The 16,990-nt window shown below is 38.9% G+C and overlaps 1 pseudogene across 1 annotated transcript; it reads right to left on the reverse strand.

Moving 5' to 3' along the window:
* Positions 1-979: 979 nt before the first annotated feature.
* LOC146384871 (uncharacterized) lies at positions 980-2,991 on the reverse strand (annotated as a pseudogene). The gene is made up of 3 exons (XR_014800371.1): positions 2,885-2,991; positions 2,437-2,546; positions 980-2,303 (listed from the first exon to the last, which is right to left on the reverse strand). The product of XR_014800371.1 is annotated as an uncharacterized LOC146384871 (transcript).
* Positions 2,992-16,990: the final 13,999 nt, after the last annotated feature.

Consider the following 16,990-nt stretch of genomic DNA (forward strand, 5'->3'; position numbering starts at 1 on the left):
GACGTAGCTTTGCCGCTGCTCTAGGTGACTCAGCACAGCGTGGAGGGCTGTGGCGATGGCGTCTTCTGTGGATCTGTTTGCACGGTATGCAAACTGGTGGGGGTCGAATTCTGGGGGGAGGTAATCCTTGATGTGCTGAAGGACTAGTCTCTCAAAGCATTTCATGATTACCGGTGTGAGGGCCACAGGGCGGTAATCATTCAGGCTGGAGATGGGAGACTTCTTCGGCACTGGGATGATTGTGGCTGATTTTAGACAGGATGGGATGGCTGCCTGATCCAGTGAGAGGTTGAAGAGTCTGGTGAAGATGAGGGTGAGCTGGTGTGCGCATGCTCTTAGTACCTTGCCAGGTACTCCATCTGGACCGGCCGCCTTCCTGGGGTTCACTGCTAGGAGCACACGTCTGACATCGTGCTCTGTTACAGTGAGTGGAGCGGTGCAGGAACCAGGTGAGGATGAGGATGGGAGCAGGGCTGAAGCAGATGAGTGTTGCTGTTGTGGTGTTTCAAAGCGGGCGAAAAAGCTGTTTATTTCCTCTGCCAGCTGCCCACTCGGGTTTTCTGTTTTCGCAGAACCATCTTTCCAAAAAGCTGGTACATTCATTCAGATGACAAAAGTATTCTGGACACTAGTTTAAACAAGCTGAGCTAATTTAGGATGGACACAGTCAGACATTAACAACTGGCCAGTGACAGACACATGGTGAGTGTACTCTTGTCTTACCTTGTGTTTTGAGGAAAGCAAATTAGCATTTTTTTTAATTATCCAATGTATTACATTTAACATTACATCTTATGTGTCCAATAATCATTATCTGTGCACTATTTTTAAATAGTTGCACATGTCCCAACTTTTGAAAAGATGATTGTTTGTAGGTCTTTTTAAAATTCCAGATCTCCTTTGTTAACTTAACTGTCTAAGAGGTATTTTAACAAGCCCTACATTGCATTTATTTTTATCTTGAGAAATGAGCCTCAGATCAGTTTAAGATAAAAATTACAGAACAGGGTTTGTCCAGACAAGTGGCTTTGTCACTGTATAGTCAAGTCTGTGAATGTCACTGTCCAGGGCTCTATTGAGCGTGTTGAAAAGACGAGAAAACCAGCCAGTACTCTTCTTGAGAGTACTGGCTGGTGATGTGTTTGAAGGCAGGGGTATTTTTTGTTCACTACTTTCTTCACTGGGGGACTCTGGTGTTGGAATCTCACGCACTGGAGAAAGTTTACCATCCTTGACAACTCTCCATATCATCCCAGAATCCTTTGACCTTACTAAAGATTTCTGGAGCTGTGACACTAAAACCTCTGAAACAGCAATCTCAAATGCTTCGTCACCAGATTCCATGGCAGCCTGCAACAAGTATTTGGATCCAAACTCCTTGCACAGCTTTTTATAGATGGGGATGTGCAGGTTTTCAACACTTGGTGGGGGAATGGAATCCAGTTCTTTTTCAGCCCTCATTGTTACACCACCCAGTAATTGACTCAGGTCCGTTTAGTATGGATGTTCTGGTTTTTGATGCGATATGGTCGACTAACTTAGCAAGAAGCACGGTAAGAAAGGTCATGTTGACTGGACAGTCAGGAGATTCCAGACTTGGAGAAGAATTCTCCTGGTAGGCTAAAATCAATGCTGAAGGGACAAATGTTTCTGAATACTTAGGGAGCTCTGGAGTTGGAGGAGGACTCAGATTATCCGTGCACAATGAATTCTCTAAGGAACAGTCACTTATTTGTGGGATTTCTGCATCTTCCTCCTCCTCCACATCTAGACAGCAAGTCTGCTTACAGTTAGAGTCTGAGCATGTCATGCTGTCAGATGCCTTGTCTGTGATTTTTCTGCTGACATTCAAGATGCATTCAAAAATCTCAGTCACATTATACACCATTTGTATAATGCTCATACCTGTCACTGAGCCATGAGTTTTTGGGGTAGGAGCTGGCCCTGTGATACGAGCCAGCGACGTGTTGACTTTTTTAGTAATTTCTGCTGAAAACAGCTTTACTAATATATCCGAGTTGTGGGACTTACCTTGTGCCACGGACAGGGCTTCACCAAAACAGTGATGAAGGGTGTTTCTGAAGCTGGCTTGAATATTATTTTCTGTTACTCTGCAGCAGCTGCACCCATCCTGCAAACTTACCTTATCTCCACATGCATGATTGTGCCCCTTGGCAAGAACCTGAGGTTCTACAACCTCCAGGACCAAGGCGCTAATTTCTTCCATAATCGCATGGCACATGTTGGACAACAGAATGACAACTTTTGATCCAGGGTCACCATCGGCTAAAGACGCCCACTGACTAAAAGATGAAAAAAAAAAAAAAAAAAAAGATAAATACTTGAGTAAAACAAACATTTAATCAGAGTATATGTGTGTATTTAGTGGTAATTTTTGCTGCTTGTAAGTTTGATGGCTTTAAATGTGTGACTTACTCTTGTGAAACATCTTTCACATAGGGGGTGATGATTTTTCCAAGATTTTCCAGCATCAGAAGAGGCAATTTCAAATGCCTGCAATCCAATTCTCCCATTTCCTCCAACATCTAGAAAGAAAAGGCAGTCAGGTTTTTAGAAATCTTTGAAATTAAATTTTAAATGCTTTGCACTACAGTTTACTAATGAAATCCAACAACTGATAACACAAAAATGTATGTGTGATATGTCACACTAACAATATACACTCTATTAACAATTTGACATCACATATTATTTGATAGAGCAATGTACTGAAGTTTATTTTATCAGGAATAAAAGTGATTTATCCAAAAATGCTAAACTTTGTTTCTTTCCTTCTTTTTTTTTAGCTTATCCGTTTGGAGCGATGAAATGATTTCCACAGATTTCCTTCTGTTCACGTCACTAAATTCTGTCATGTCTTTACCGTTTAGCACAATTGCAAACTGCACGTTTTTCAAATTATTTCCGAGTATTTGATTGTCCGCTGAAGCTTCTTCACGCCGAAAGTCTGTCTACAGTTAGAATTCTCGGGTTCTCGATACGTCACAAAGCTGACGTTGGATAAATGCGCGCGAACGTGCACGTGCTGCGCACACTCATCGAATGTGCGCATGTGCGGCAGGTTCAGTTTTCTGTTACGTTGGCGGAGGGATATTAAAACAATAGGGCTTTGGAGCGTGATGTCACGGGGGTGGGCGTGGAAAGGATTTTGGCCCGATCCGCCATTTTGGGGGTCTAAGTGAAAAAGGAGCGAAAGCATAGCCATGGTTCGTTCTTGCTGTGTGGTCGGCTGCAATGTTCGATCGCACGACCGGCAAGAGAATAAGCTTGAAAAGGGTTTGTCTTTTCATTCTTTCCCAACCTGGAAGCAACATGAGGCAGCTCGTGTATCGATCTTACCAAAGGAAGGCGTCTAGCCTGGATAGCAGCTGTGAGACGAGCTGATATCCAGTTCTCTTCCATCTCCAAATATCTGTTGGTGCTCCAGACATTTTCATTCCGGTACGTTCTAAATATGTTCATATCACTCTTTATAGCCTATTAGTTTTATTTTCGATGCGCTCTGAGCTCATAGCAAATTAGAACAAACATCCTACTGAGTGATTTTGCAGAACTACCTTCTATTTATACAGTTGCTAATTATTTGGCATCATTGCAGCAAACCAGCCTATGAAATGGGTGAAACATCGTGACTGGGTTCCAGCGCTACACAAGGGACCTGCTTCAAACATACCACCATGCCAATCATTACTTCTTCCATGTGAGGGTGAAGAGGTGACCCTTCAGGATAAGATGGTGAAGGTTTGCTGCGTTTTGGTGAACAGTGTGATAATAAAACCAGGGAAAAATGAAACCTGCTCCTGTTAAATATTCTTAAGTCTTTTGCTGTATAAATGGCGGTATTTTTTTCAAAAGATACAGTAAATAAAGTAATGTTAGTAGTGGGTGATATCATGTAAACACTGTCATGATTTTGTGTAAACATTTTGTCATTTGTAAACTATAAATGACTGGATTCTGCACTGTAACGGATGTGATTCTATAAAGTGGTTTTAATTAAAAAAAAAAAAGAGGCAAAAATTAGTTTCTTTATTCAACTTTTGAACAGTGGGACTCAGTCAGTACATATTCAGTAAATGCAAATTATTTACACGGCAGTGCACTTAAGGCATAGATCTAGACCCCTAGATAAAACATTATGTCATTATAGCAGTGACAACTCCTCCACAGTAGCAGGTGGGATTTTTCTGTTTTGAGGACGGCTCCTTTTACCTTTCAATACGGATGGTCTGTTTATGTTTTGATCAAGAGCCTTTTTTTGGGCAGCTGAAGAGGAGAAGTCTATCTTATGGCCAACCTCTGGCTGTATCTTGGTCACATTACCCAGCAAAACCCAGTATGCAGGTTCATCTGTAACAGTCCTTGTGCCACAGATTAACACTGTTGCTTCTACTTTAAACGGAAGAGCAGTGACGTGGGTGCAGGTCTCCACAACTCCGGCCTTACAGGTGCAGTGGGCGGCTTCAACCTTCCCTGTGATGCTCACAGTGACCCGTGGCTGCAATGCTGGTTCATTCAGTCTTTGAGAGTGCAGGACCTGAAACACACACAAAGTTCATTTAAAGACAAGAACTATGAGCCAAGGCCGACACAAATGTGTTTTATCTACTTTATCATAAATGTAACAAAGTGTTTAGAAAGTTAGCACATACATGTAATTTTTCATTTCTTTATGCGTCCATCTATAGAACGCTGCATGTCATAGTGTAAATCTGCCTGTTCTCTGTCAGAAACCTGCCTGCAGAAAATGAACCTAAAGTATGTAATGCAAGGATGTCATCACTTTAGAGATGGAGAAAGCATAAAGCCACAATTATGAATCACTTAATATGATAAGGAGATTCTGCAGGTCATTAGTCAATGTATAAAATTAAAATAAAATGTATTTTTAGTGACACAAGATACAAATATGGAAGCAAGATGTATAATTAGGATTATTTATAATAAACATTAATAAATCATTGCAATTTCTTTAACCATAGAGAATAACTAAATCCTTCAGGACAATGTCACATCAATGCACTGAACTCACTATGTTATCCACCTAACAGCCTCCACATGTTGTCACTGTAATTTCCCCTCATGAATGAATTTATGCTGCACTAATGTGAATGTTTGCAGGGAAATCAAACGCATTTCACACGCAGTACTCGAGCTGACTTACCTTTGTTTGAATGACGACTTGTACACGCTGATTCCACAGATAAGGTACGAAATATATCAGGCTACGTCAATAGCGGTTGGTCTACAGGGTTTCTACTCCACGGCCGTATTTCATACGGGTCCACATTTCCAATGCACGCTATTTTCTGCAAGAACCGCCGCTTCGCCTCTGAACGAAATCGGTCTCTATACAGTCCATTCTCTTTTGAGCTGCTTTTAAGCATCTTGTAATCGTTGTTCCAACACAGTGTGTTTGTTTTGATTCGTAAACCCCGAAAATGGTGCCGCGCTCCCACAATGCATTGCGGCGTGACGTCAACTCCAAAGCCCTATACAGAGGTTGTTTCATTTAAACCGACCGCAGTCATTTGATATGAGAAGAAGCGGCTTCCTCAACTTCGAGCCAAAAACACACTTTTACACTTTTTTCATTGCATCTAAAACCATTTAGTCCACATCTACTGTAGGGATGGGTGTCATTCTATACCTATCATTTAACTTTTTATTGACAATATAGTATGTTCAAGTGAAAATTTTAATGACTTCATGCATTTCTGAACAAATAAAAATGTATAATTATTATATAAAAATATTCACAGGATTCCAGCGGGCCTTTCATTAAATACAGCAACTTTAATAACTGTTGATATTTATTTATATTTCTTTTCTCTTCTGTCAAGCTTTCCAAACTAACTTAAATAGCGTCTTCCTCTAAATCATCAGCATGGCCAATTCCTACAAGACTGGTGATTCACCAGTGGTGAATTTGATCAGTTGATCTCTGTTACAGGCTACACACCACTACCTTTCTTTTACTTTGAAGGTCAGTTAGTTGTTTCAGCTAACTGCAGACCAAATTATTGTATTTTTTAAAATTCTTGAAAGAGTAGATAGTAGTAAAATAATTAACTGATCTGTTATGGTCCGAAGTCTGGTGACTCCATGTTTGTGTTTTTTGATTAGTAATATTCTTCTATTTAGTTAGGTTCTGGTTTTCATTAATGATTTTTTTTAGATCTTAGCTTTATGCCTTTAAGCCTATGTGTCATTTCTAGTCAAGTTATGTTTTCGTGTCTGTGCTTCTCATGGTTTCCTTGTCAAGCATGGATCTCCATGCCTGTCTTGTGTTTTGTTTTATTTTGATAGTCTCGTGTCTGTGTTCAGTGTTTTGACTTTTGCTTCCCCCTTGTCTCATTATGTCAGATTAGTCCCAGTTGTGTTTCCCTCCCGTTCCCATTCCCTCATTACTCCCTGCCCTGTGTTTTCCACTGCCCCTTGTTGTGTTGTATGCCGTCGTTGCTCTCTGTCTCCACCATGCTCATGACAGTTCCTAGTTTCTTGTTTCAACTTCCTGGTTAGTTTTTGTTAGTGATGGCCAAATGAAGCTTTCTGAAGCATTGAAGCTTGTATTGAAAAACGGTTCATTACTCGAAGCTTTTCAACACAGTCCTCTCTGGTGACATCTGGTTGCCAAAAATATGAAGAGCAGCTTGAATCCACAAAATAAAACCAACTGCAATGATTGCCCACTCTACAGAGTGGAATTCTGTCTGATATTGGGCCACCGTTGTGTTGCTTTAAACGTGTATTTGTTGGGGTGACAAAAATGTTGTTTATTTCTATAATAAATAATTTTGACCAGTAAACTTTCCTTGTTTAAACATGCACCATGGCGTGGTCTTTCTTTGCTTGTGACTTCTTGATGTTGGTAAATACAATAATTGAAAAATACCACGTTACATATAATATACATATAATAATGTACAACACATTATGGAGTAGGCTTCTGCTGTGAGGTCCCGCCTCCATGTACTTATGCAGTTAATCGCTAGACGGGTATTTTTATAAATAATTTTACCTTAGGGAAATTTTCCTATACATATTTTTGACCTGGGGGTAGAATTGATTGTGAACTAGAAAGGGAAAATGCTTATGACTGTGGCTAAACGAATCAAGCTTCGACACAGTGATTCTGAAGCAGTGTGTTGATTTTTTTGACACACGCACCGGAGCGTCAGCTTCAAGCGGGCCATCACTAGTTTTTGTATTCAATGTCTTAGTTTTCTCCAGCAAATAAAGCTGCCGTTTTGAGTTCAACCTTTTGTTTGAACCCTGCATTCAGGTCCTCATCCTGCCTGCCACACACCCTCAATTGACATGATAATTTTATTTGAAGAGTTTTAGTCAGGGTTTAGGATTCATCATAACACTGAAACCTCACTAGTGAAGGTTATGCATAATTATCTTACAGTCTAACCAATATTATTTAATAAATTCAAAGAAATGTGCTCTGCTAGTTTAAATCAACGATAGAATTAATTCCACAGAGTTCCATGTTGAGACCAGAGCTATTTTCATGCTTGTGTGAGACAATATTATTAGAAAACACTGCATACATTTTCACTGCTGTGCAGATGATACCAAGTTTTATTTACTAATGAAGTCAAATGATGTAGAGCATTAGTCAGCATAAGTACAGACATGTCTTAATGACATAAAGACCTGGAATATTTTTCTTCTCCTAACTTCAAAGAAAACTAAACTTATTGTATTTCATTCTAAAAATCTTAGAAACATGGTGTCTAACCAGATATTTACTCTAGATTACTTTGGCCTCCAGCAATCCTGGAGTCATTTTTGACCAGGACCTGTCCTTCAACATGCTTATTGAACAAATATGTACGACTGAATTTTTCTTAATCTGGACATTGATGCTATACGATGTATGATTAAAGCCTATGTATTTTAGCATTTTCCCTATTTCCTCCCTGACAAGTCGACCAGTCTTGATGAAACATTAGGGCACTGTGAGCGCCAACATCCATACGCCCGAGGCAGCACTGGCCCGAGTGTCAGGTGAACTGAACTTCAGGTAAGAAGTTATGACCTGCAGTCTATCTGGGTCAGATATAAACGAAGTTTAGGTGTAGTTTATTTTCGTTGTGCTGACTTTTTACAGTCAGTTACAATAAGTCGTACTGCCTATAGCTAGCATGACAGAGTTTTCACCAGCATTGTAGTAGCGAACTTTATTTTATTCATAAGGTTAGTTAGTAGAGTTGCCCACCATCCTGTAAAAAGAAGGAATCGTCAGAGAAAATATTACGCATTTCGTATTGAGCTGAAAAGGAACACAGTTTGTCCCGTACTTCAGCTAGAATGGAAAAAGACACAAAGATGGATTTATTCTGTCGTTACGCTGCACAGCTGCCTCTTCTTCTCACATTCTCTCCCCTCTCTCTCCTGTTGCTACTTCAATCATAAAACTGATCAATGATCAGCTGATCGGCTTTTCTAGCGCAAGTCCCGTCTCTCTTGTTTGTTTATCGCCCACTTTGCGCCAGAAAGAGGAAACCACAGGATGTCGCTCTAAACAACAGCACCAATTAATTTCTAGTATCAGCTGATGTTTGCTGGAGCCACAGCTGTAAAAGCTGCTGGTCATGATATTGGTTTGGTTATCTGGTGAGAGGGAAACTTGTAGATGAAACCAGGAGATGTCCTCACTGAATCATCAGAGCTGAACAGGTGATGGAGAAACAGGTTTATCTTTTAGGTGACATGAATGAGTTGAAGGGAAGTTATGAACTGTTTCTGAGAGACAAATAACACCAGGATCCTTTTCTGTGTAGCTGACAGCTGGTAACTGTGCAGGGGCGGATCTAGCAAAGTTTTGCCAGGGGGGCCAGGTAGGGCATTAACAAGGAAAGGGGGGCACAAAGAAATACTTTCTTATTCTCATTTAAAATGTCTGGCTGTTATTAAATAATTATCTGAAGCTTACAACCAAAGTTTTTATCTGACGTAAAATGTATAGAAATCATACATATACCAACAAGACTGTACATCACTGTCACAACAGCGTTTGTTTTCATTCAAAGGCTTTATGGCTTTAATACCTGGTGGGCCGGTCTCTAGTCAAAATGCCCGGGCCGATTTTTTGTCCCAGTGCAGCCCTGGGCACGACACGCAGTGAATTAATCTGAGAAGGTGCATTAAAAAATAAATGGCCTCGCCAGCGGTGCCCCTCCAAATCAGCTCGCATAGACACATTAGTTGTGCTGCTTCTTAGTGACGGTATCTTAACTAACAACCCCAACTACCAGATTCAACTTGTAATTGGCTAAAAATAACTTAGCCTACTGGTAAGAGGGACGTTGTTAGATTTCCACATTCCGACACTTCAAAAGCTTCAGGAGCTGTCCGCTCAGCACAGCATCAGCACCACGGAAATACACGGATACATCTGTAGACTCGAGACACAAAGTTTTTTTGGGACTTTCAGGTGTATGGACCAATGTTTTATTTTCTGATCAAACCAGAAATCTTTAATGAGCAGCTAGATTTGTCTCGCATTAACTGGCTGAGTTAATGCCAGTTAATGCAACATTGAAGCAGCTGGAATCCACAGCTGTGCGTGTTCATGGAGCTGCATTTTCACCTGCTGGACATCACTACCTGACAAGTTTAACTGTCTTCAGAACATTGCAGAGGCCTTATTGACAGTACTTGGCTCTACATGTCTGTGTGAGCAGATTTTCTCTCACATGAGTGTCCTCAGGTAGCCGTCTGAATGCTGGACACTCAGAGACCTGTGTCTCTGAGTGGGAGACCAGAGATCACATTAACATGTGTATCCCTGTATTAACAAACATGCCATATTGGCCCAGTTTATTTCTCTTATCATTGTTGTGAGGAGACCATAAATAGCGTTTGTATTTTCTGTCGTACAGTTCATTTGCTGTTATGGAGTTCTTGTTATTGATAAAAAGTGTCTTTTTTTTTTTTTTTTCGAAATAGCTGATAACTATTCGCTGATAGCTGCCAACATCTGCGAACAAATATAATTCTATAAAGTGGTTCTATATAGTGTGTAACTGTTAATACAGACCGTTATTAAATTTATTGCTAATGCATTCATATGGCACACTGGCTTCTGAGGAAATTCTAAATGGCACTCGTCATCAGAAAGGTTGCCGACCCCTGGCCTAGGGCAATTTTAAACCAGGGCCTTTGCAAGTGACTCACGAGGTGTAAACCCTGCACACTTACAGTAAGTGACTTTGTGAGTCACTTGCTCAGCCAAGTGAGCTTAACCAGGTCCCTAGCTCATGCATTCATTACTTCTAGGCTGGGTCATTGTATTTCATTATTATTATTGTTGTTATTATTATTATTAGGGTTTGTTTTTTTTTAAAGTTTACTAAAAGCTTCTAAATACTGTGCCAAACTACAGCACCAAGTAGTTGGAGAGCTTTAAGGCCGGGGTAGTTCATGGACAGGGGTTATTAAATGGTAAAAATGGACTGGTTCTTATATAGCGCTTTTCTACTCTCCCAGTGTACTCAAAGCACTCTATACAGTATACCACATTCACCCAATCACACCCATTCTCACAAGCACTTTCTCTATACATAGTGCTTTCTAAGTACATTTGCACTCCAATGGATGCATCAGAGCGCAACTTGGGGTTAGTATCTTGCCCAAGGATACTTGACATGCAGACTGGAGGAGCCAAGGATCGAACCACCAACCTTCCAATCAGTAGATGAGAGATTTTTTTCCCCCTTCTTCTTCTTCTTCTTTCTATTGCTATTGCTGGCTCTTGCACAAGCTCCACCCAGTGGCAGTGCCTCCCCAGTTCCCATTTCTCACCTGTCACACCTGCTTTCTGGTAAATGTTTCTTTTATTTTTAAGCACCATTTGGAGTTACAACTTCCCAACAGATTGTTGTTGGTCAATGTGGTAATCAGGCCAGCTTAAGCTCCCTGTTTTGTTTTGTTTTGTTTGCCTTATGCTAGTATGTAATCTGTTTTCGAAGCCAAATTTACCCTTTGAGACACTTATCTTCCATGAGAACCAATGAAAACAATGCAGAGGTTCCTTAAACCTGTATAGTATGTGAAGACTGTGGGAAAACGGCAACAATTTTTCAGTCTTCTTTTGTCCATTTCTGGTGCAGTTTTCTGCTGGTGTGACGTTAAGGTTTAATGTTTTTTGCATTCATGCATGCTCTTCTGCAAACCTTGGTTATAACCAGAGGTGTAGTGCTATGTAGTAAAGCAACCATTACAAGAAAGCTGCAGCAAAATTAAAAAACAGAAAATCCGATGAGGCTCAACCAATCTTAAATCTTCAATACAATCAAAATACAAGAGAAAGATGCGTATTTTCTTGCAAATTGCATTAAAAAATATCAAAATAACAAGCTGCTGGCTATATATTTCAAATGCTACACAGTCATATACAAAGTGTTAAGGCCACCTGACACTGGGAAACAAAAAGTATCTGTGACTAGAGTCCCACTGATGGAAAAAATATTCTCTACAGTTTCAGCTGTACAGGTTTTGTAACAATGTAACAACATTATGAATCATTGCCCCCACCCCCCACACTCCAAATACACACAAAAGCCTTGAAACACCACTAATAGTTCACTGACCCATAATGAGTCACCATGTTAGTTTCTTATTGACAGCTTCAGAACTAAGTGCAAACAGCACCAACACTTGACTCAAAGATAGAGGAATGGAACAAAAAGTGCACTAGTTCAGCGGTCCCCAACCGGGTACCGGTCCGTGAGTCGTTTGGTACCGGGCAGCGAGAGTTGAGGCTCAGGTGTGAAATGTATGGTTTTCAGGGTTTTTATCGGTTTTCAACGTTATTTTGTTATCGTTTTGATTGTTAACTCGGTTTTCCTGGGTCTTTTCAGGTGTGTTATGAATAAATCTTCTTTTTTTCGGTACCGGTACTAGTTTTATTTTGTTGTATTTATCCGCGACACATTAAAGGCCGGTCCGTGAAAATATTGTCGGGCATAAACCGGTCCGTGGCGCAAAAAAGGTTGGAGACCGCTGCACTAGTTTATTTGTAGTTTCAACATTTCACAGATTTAACAAAGAAGGTCAAAAAACGACTAAGGTACGGGTGGAGGAAGGCAGCACTTGGGTTTGGAGCAGATGTCGTGGCAGATAAGAACATTCATGCTGATGGACATCATCCAAACTTCTATCATCCAGACTACTGGATTAACAGAAAATGCAAATCAAAGCTACTATCAAAATAATCAAGGGCAAAGCTAGCAACTGTTTAACGAATAATATCCACACCTCTTCTGATACCATCTAGACGCCACAAAAGATGTTTGGAGGAAGAGGTGTATTACACATCCTCATTATCAGAACTGCTGTCTAAACTCTGTCATACCATCATCTTCATCAGAGGTTCGGCACAAGTCCCTGGAGTTTGGAAGATACTGAGGTACTCCTCTTTGATATTCTTCAAATTCTTCATTGTTATTTTCTTTGGTGACTCTGTGTTTGGCTGCCCAGTACCTGCTGCTTGACTCTATATTTTAATGGATTGACCACAAAATAATGGTATTTTAATTGACCTGCCCCATCTTTCTGTCTTTGTTTAGTTTTCTTTTAATAAGATGAAGGGCCATTTTGTTGGGAGGCTAGGCACCTTTAGTGAGGTCCCCTCCCCCACACTTATAGATGTAAGTAAAACATCAAGAAACAGGTATAAAAGACACCGGTTTAGTTTGAATGAACTCTGCACTGAGGATTGCAGTGAAACACACTGCATTGCAGTGAGTAGTTAGTAGTGTAAATTGATTGTAGAGTTTTGTTTTAGAATTCTTATAATACATTCATATCTTGAATATAATTCTGTGGGTTTTGTGTAGTATTTAACTTTTCTTCTTCTGTTGCATCTCCAGTCTTTTTTTTTTAATTGATTTGGGAAATAAACTAGTAAAAGTAATCAGTCACTCTTATCCATATTATTTAAACCAGAATGGGATAATCAAAAATGATACACTGCCTTATTTAATTTGATAAATCTGAGGCTGAATTTTAAAGTTATTTAGTCTCAAAGTATAATTTATATGTACAATAAGAGTGGCTTATTAAGTGGCTTTTTACTACTTTTTTAAAAATTAAAAAATAATAATAAATTAGCCAAATTAACACAGCTATAGGTGTAAAAGGTGCACAAAAAGTGCTTTGAAGCTTTATTGTACAAACAGGTTATTTTTTTATTTCTTTGTAAACAAGCGTATCTCTGAAAATGTCCTAAAAGTAATAGTATTAAAACAGCTATGTGCCCCTATGGGCTCAAAATGTGGTCATAAATATTTTGTACTTGTAAAAACGATTTGTATGTGTAAAAAAGATTTGTATGTGCGTAAAAAAGATTTGTATGTGTAAAAAGAATTTGTGTGTGCGTAAAAAAGATTTGTATGTGTAAAAAAGATTTGTGTGTGCGTAAAAAAGATTTGTATGTGTAAAAATGATTTGTGTGTGCGTAAAAAAAGATTTGTATGTGTAAAAAGAATTTGTGTGTGCGTAAAAAAGATTCGTATGTGTAAAAATGATTTGTGTGCGTAAAAAGATTTGTATGTGTAAAAAAGATTTGTGTGTGCGTAAAAAAGATTTGTGTGTGGACTTAGCCAAAAAAACCCTGCAAGTTACAAGTACGAATTTTGACCCTATTTTTCTTCCTTTCATCTGATTGGTCAATGTCATGTCAATCACAAATGTAACAATCCAATCAGAGAACAGATGGGTTTGGCTGTCGGAGGGGCACTTTTTTGAACTGCAGGTCCTTGAAGGGTGATACAGTTTGAAGCTGGAGGATCTCTATATAAATATCCGATAGCAGCTAGGTCCCCTAACTTTCAGCAGCTGTTGAAAGGATAAAGTTGTGGTATATCAGTGGTTAGAAATACCATTATTACTTTAGGATTAGTTTAACACAAAGTCAGGGCTGACCCGGGACCATTGCTGTGAGTCACAGTGCGCAGCATAAAAGTCCTTTCACATCAGACGCAGGATGTGCTGCTAATGCTAACTGCTAACTAAAAGCAAAGGATCCAGAATTTGTTGCGCTGGCTGCTGAGCTCTGTGGGTTTTTGCAGCAGCTCTACCTGTACTAGATGCACCTGCTCCTTGTCTTTTCTATCTCTGACTTTATGTCCTCTACAAGAGTTTCTGGGTTTTTTTGCTGGTTCTTCAAATGTTCAATAAAAACATGTATGCTAATTCATAACGAAGAAAGCTTTGTAATGAAGACTGTCATTTCCACAACACTGCCCGCCCCCACCCCGCGGTCCGCAGCGCTGTTGAAAAGGCTGTGGAAGTCCCTGTATTAAACACGTAGTCCTGTGACACAAAAATCACCAAACTCGGACGACCACAGACTGTTTTCCTTTGTGGTGATGAAGGAAAACGCTGGGTTGGCATGTAAAAGGGCATTTATTCCCTTCAAAGACCTGCAGTTCAAAAAAAAGCGCCCCTCCGACAGCCAAACCCATCTGTTCTCTGATTGGATTGTTACATTTGTGATTGACATGACATTAACCAATCAGATGAAAGGAAGAAAAATAGGGTCAAAATTCGTACTTGTAACTTGCAGGGTTTTTTTGGCTAAGTCCACACACAAATCTTTTTTACGCACACACAAATCTTTTTTACACATACAAATCTTTTTTACGCGCACACAAATTTTTTTTACACATACAAATCTTTTTTACACACACACAAATCTTTTTTACAAGTACAAAATATTTATGACCACATTTTGAGCCCATAAGCAGGTGGTGAATAAACCAGTGCGCCAACTTCCTGAGGAGCCCTACTGCTACCCTCTTAGTAAAGGTCTGTTCTGTTTTTCAATGTTTTACTGTTTTAGGGTTTCTTAAGTTCTTATTTCTCTCTGCACAAAATCCAGGATTTATTTTAGAATCACAAGGTTTGATTTATTTTTCTTTTTTTTCCAATTGCTAGCTTAGCTTAGCTTAGCTTGTGATAGCTTCAGGTTCAGTTTAGCACCTGATTTGTCAAAGAGTTTTCTTAAAAAACTGCTCTCTGATGTGTGAAACATGGACAAGAGTTCTTAAACAATTACTTAAAAGTATTTTTTGTATACATTTTAATATGCTTTTTTAATAAGTTCATTTTACTGTTTGCAGTTTCTTTATAGCATATTTATAGCAAGTAGAAGCTAGGCACGAATTTTCTTCTTTTGCCATTTTCACACCCATCACCAATTTTATTCACAAATACTAATTAATTATCATTTTAAATTATTATTTTAAATCTGTCAATGAACAGTTACAGCCTGTTTTTTATAAAAGGTTTCCATATTTTCATTTCTTAAAATAAGCAAACAAACAAACTAGAAATCCATAGCTCCATATGAAAGGAAAATCACAAGTTTTCTGATGCTGGGGGCTTAATGAGCCCATTACATTTTTGGTGCCTGAAAATATCATGGAAACTTTAATAATACAGATTCATCTGTGAAAGCAGCTAATGCATTCCCATAATTCATGAAGAAGTCAAACAGTCAATAAAACCCTGGTTATACTGATTATGTTATTATATTCATTATGTTATGTAAGTAAGTAGTTAATAGTGTTTTTAGCCTGACCCTTCAATAACAAGTTAAGATTGTTATTGAAGGATGAATTGTGAAGGTGATTATTACACTGCTGTAAAATGCTTCTTGTGAAGCTTGCCTTACACATAAAACCTTGATGACAAAGATGATGTGCTAGATTAAAATTATCAAAGTAAATGTAAGGTTTACATGTAATATTATCATTAATCAATTTTAGTTTGGTCAGAGAAAGCCTTGATAAAGGCAGTGAGTTACATTCAATAGCAGGAAGTGAAAATATGAGTGGACGCAAGTGTGAGAGGCATTTCATATTTAACTTTTATTAAAACCTTTATATTCATTTTAAGTTAAAATTCAGAAAAACTCACAGGGTGGCATATCAGTGATGAGCTTCTTGTGGTAGATCTTCAGGAAAATTTCACCACATCAACAATGTCCACCGCCTTACACCGCCCAGTGTGGTTATATTAAATATAAGAGAAAGAGAGAACTTTAAGAAATTAATATAGCCACTACAGTGACCATCAAAACGGTGAAAAAATATTGCCGTAAACAGCTTATTTTGCGACACCACGAAACAAACGATAGTGTAAAATGAAACGATAGACGTTTTTATATCGTCACCCAATATATGTCGTTATATCAAACAGCCCTACTCATTAATTAAAAAAAAATACTTGGATTATCATATGTTTATTCCTTTGTTTGGCTGTACCTACCAAAATTACACAGGAAATGTTTGGAAATTACACCATAAGATGAGTGCTGTATAAATAATCATACCTTATTGATATAAGACCTTTATTTTTCATAGCCACAGGGCATGTTAAAAAGTGTGAAATATGCATTAATAGCAGATTATATTTGAGTAAGGGCATTCTGAAAGAAAATGGGTTTTCTTGTCTTACCTGCAATAAGATCCTAAGCCTGTTTTTTATTTAAAACGAGCTCCAAATGAAGCAGGGAGAAAACCTGTCAACAGGCTAGACTGCAAGTCCGTTAGATTAGTTTATAACTCATAATTAGACTGATACTGGAATCAGTGTGTAAACGTGGTTTCCCGCCCTGTGTCCGTCTGTCTGGGATTAAAGCTGCATCTATAAACAGAGAGAGTAAAGCTCTCTGCCCATTAAACGCTGCTTATCGGGTGCAAGATGCATCATGGCCCCACAGAGTCTCATGTGTGGATTACCCAGAGGTTATGGGGTAAGCATTGTTTCTTACCTTTTTCATGAGGGTCAGCGCTTAGAAGCATGTTTTGTTGGATTTCTACTAAGATGAGTTAATTATTTGCCTCTGCATAGAAAACTGGACGTATATTTGTGTTTTATACAAGTATTTATGATATTAAACCTCACACTGTGATAAATTTCTCGAATAATCGTGTTTTAATGGTCA

This window comes from Perissodus microlepis, chromosome 6 (assembly GCF_051167445.1).
Source record: "Perissodus microlepis isolate ML-2025 ecotype Zambia chromosome 6, ASM5116744v1, whole genome shotgun sequence".
NCBI lineage: Eukaryota > Metazoa > Chordata > Actinopteri > Cichliformes > Cichlidae > Perissodus > Perissodus microlepis.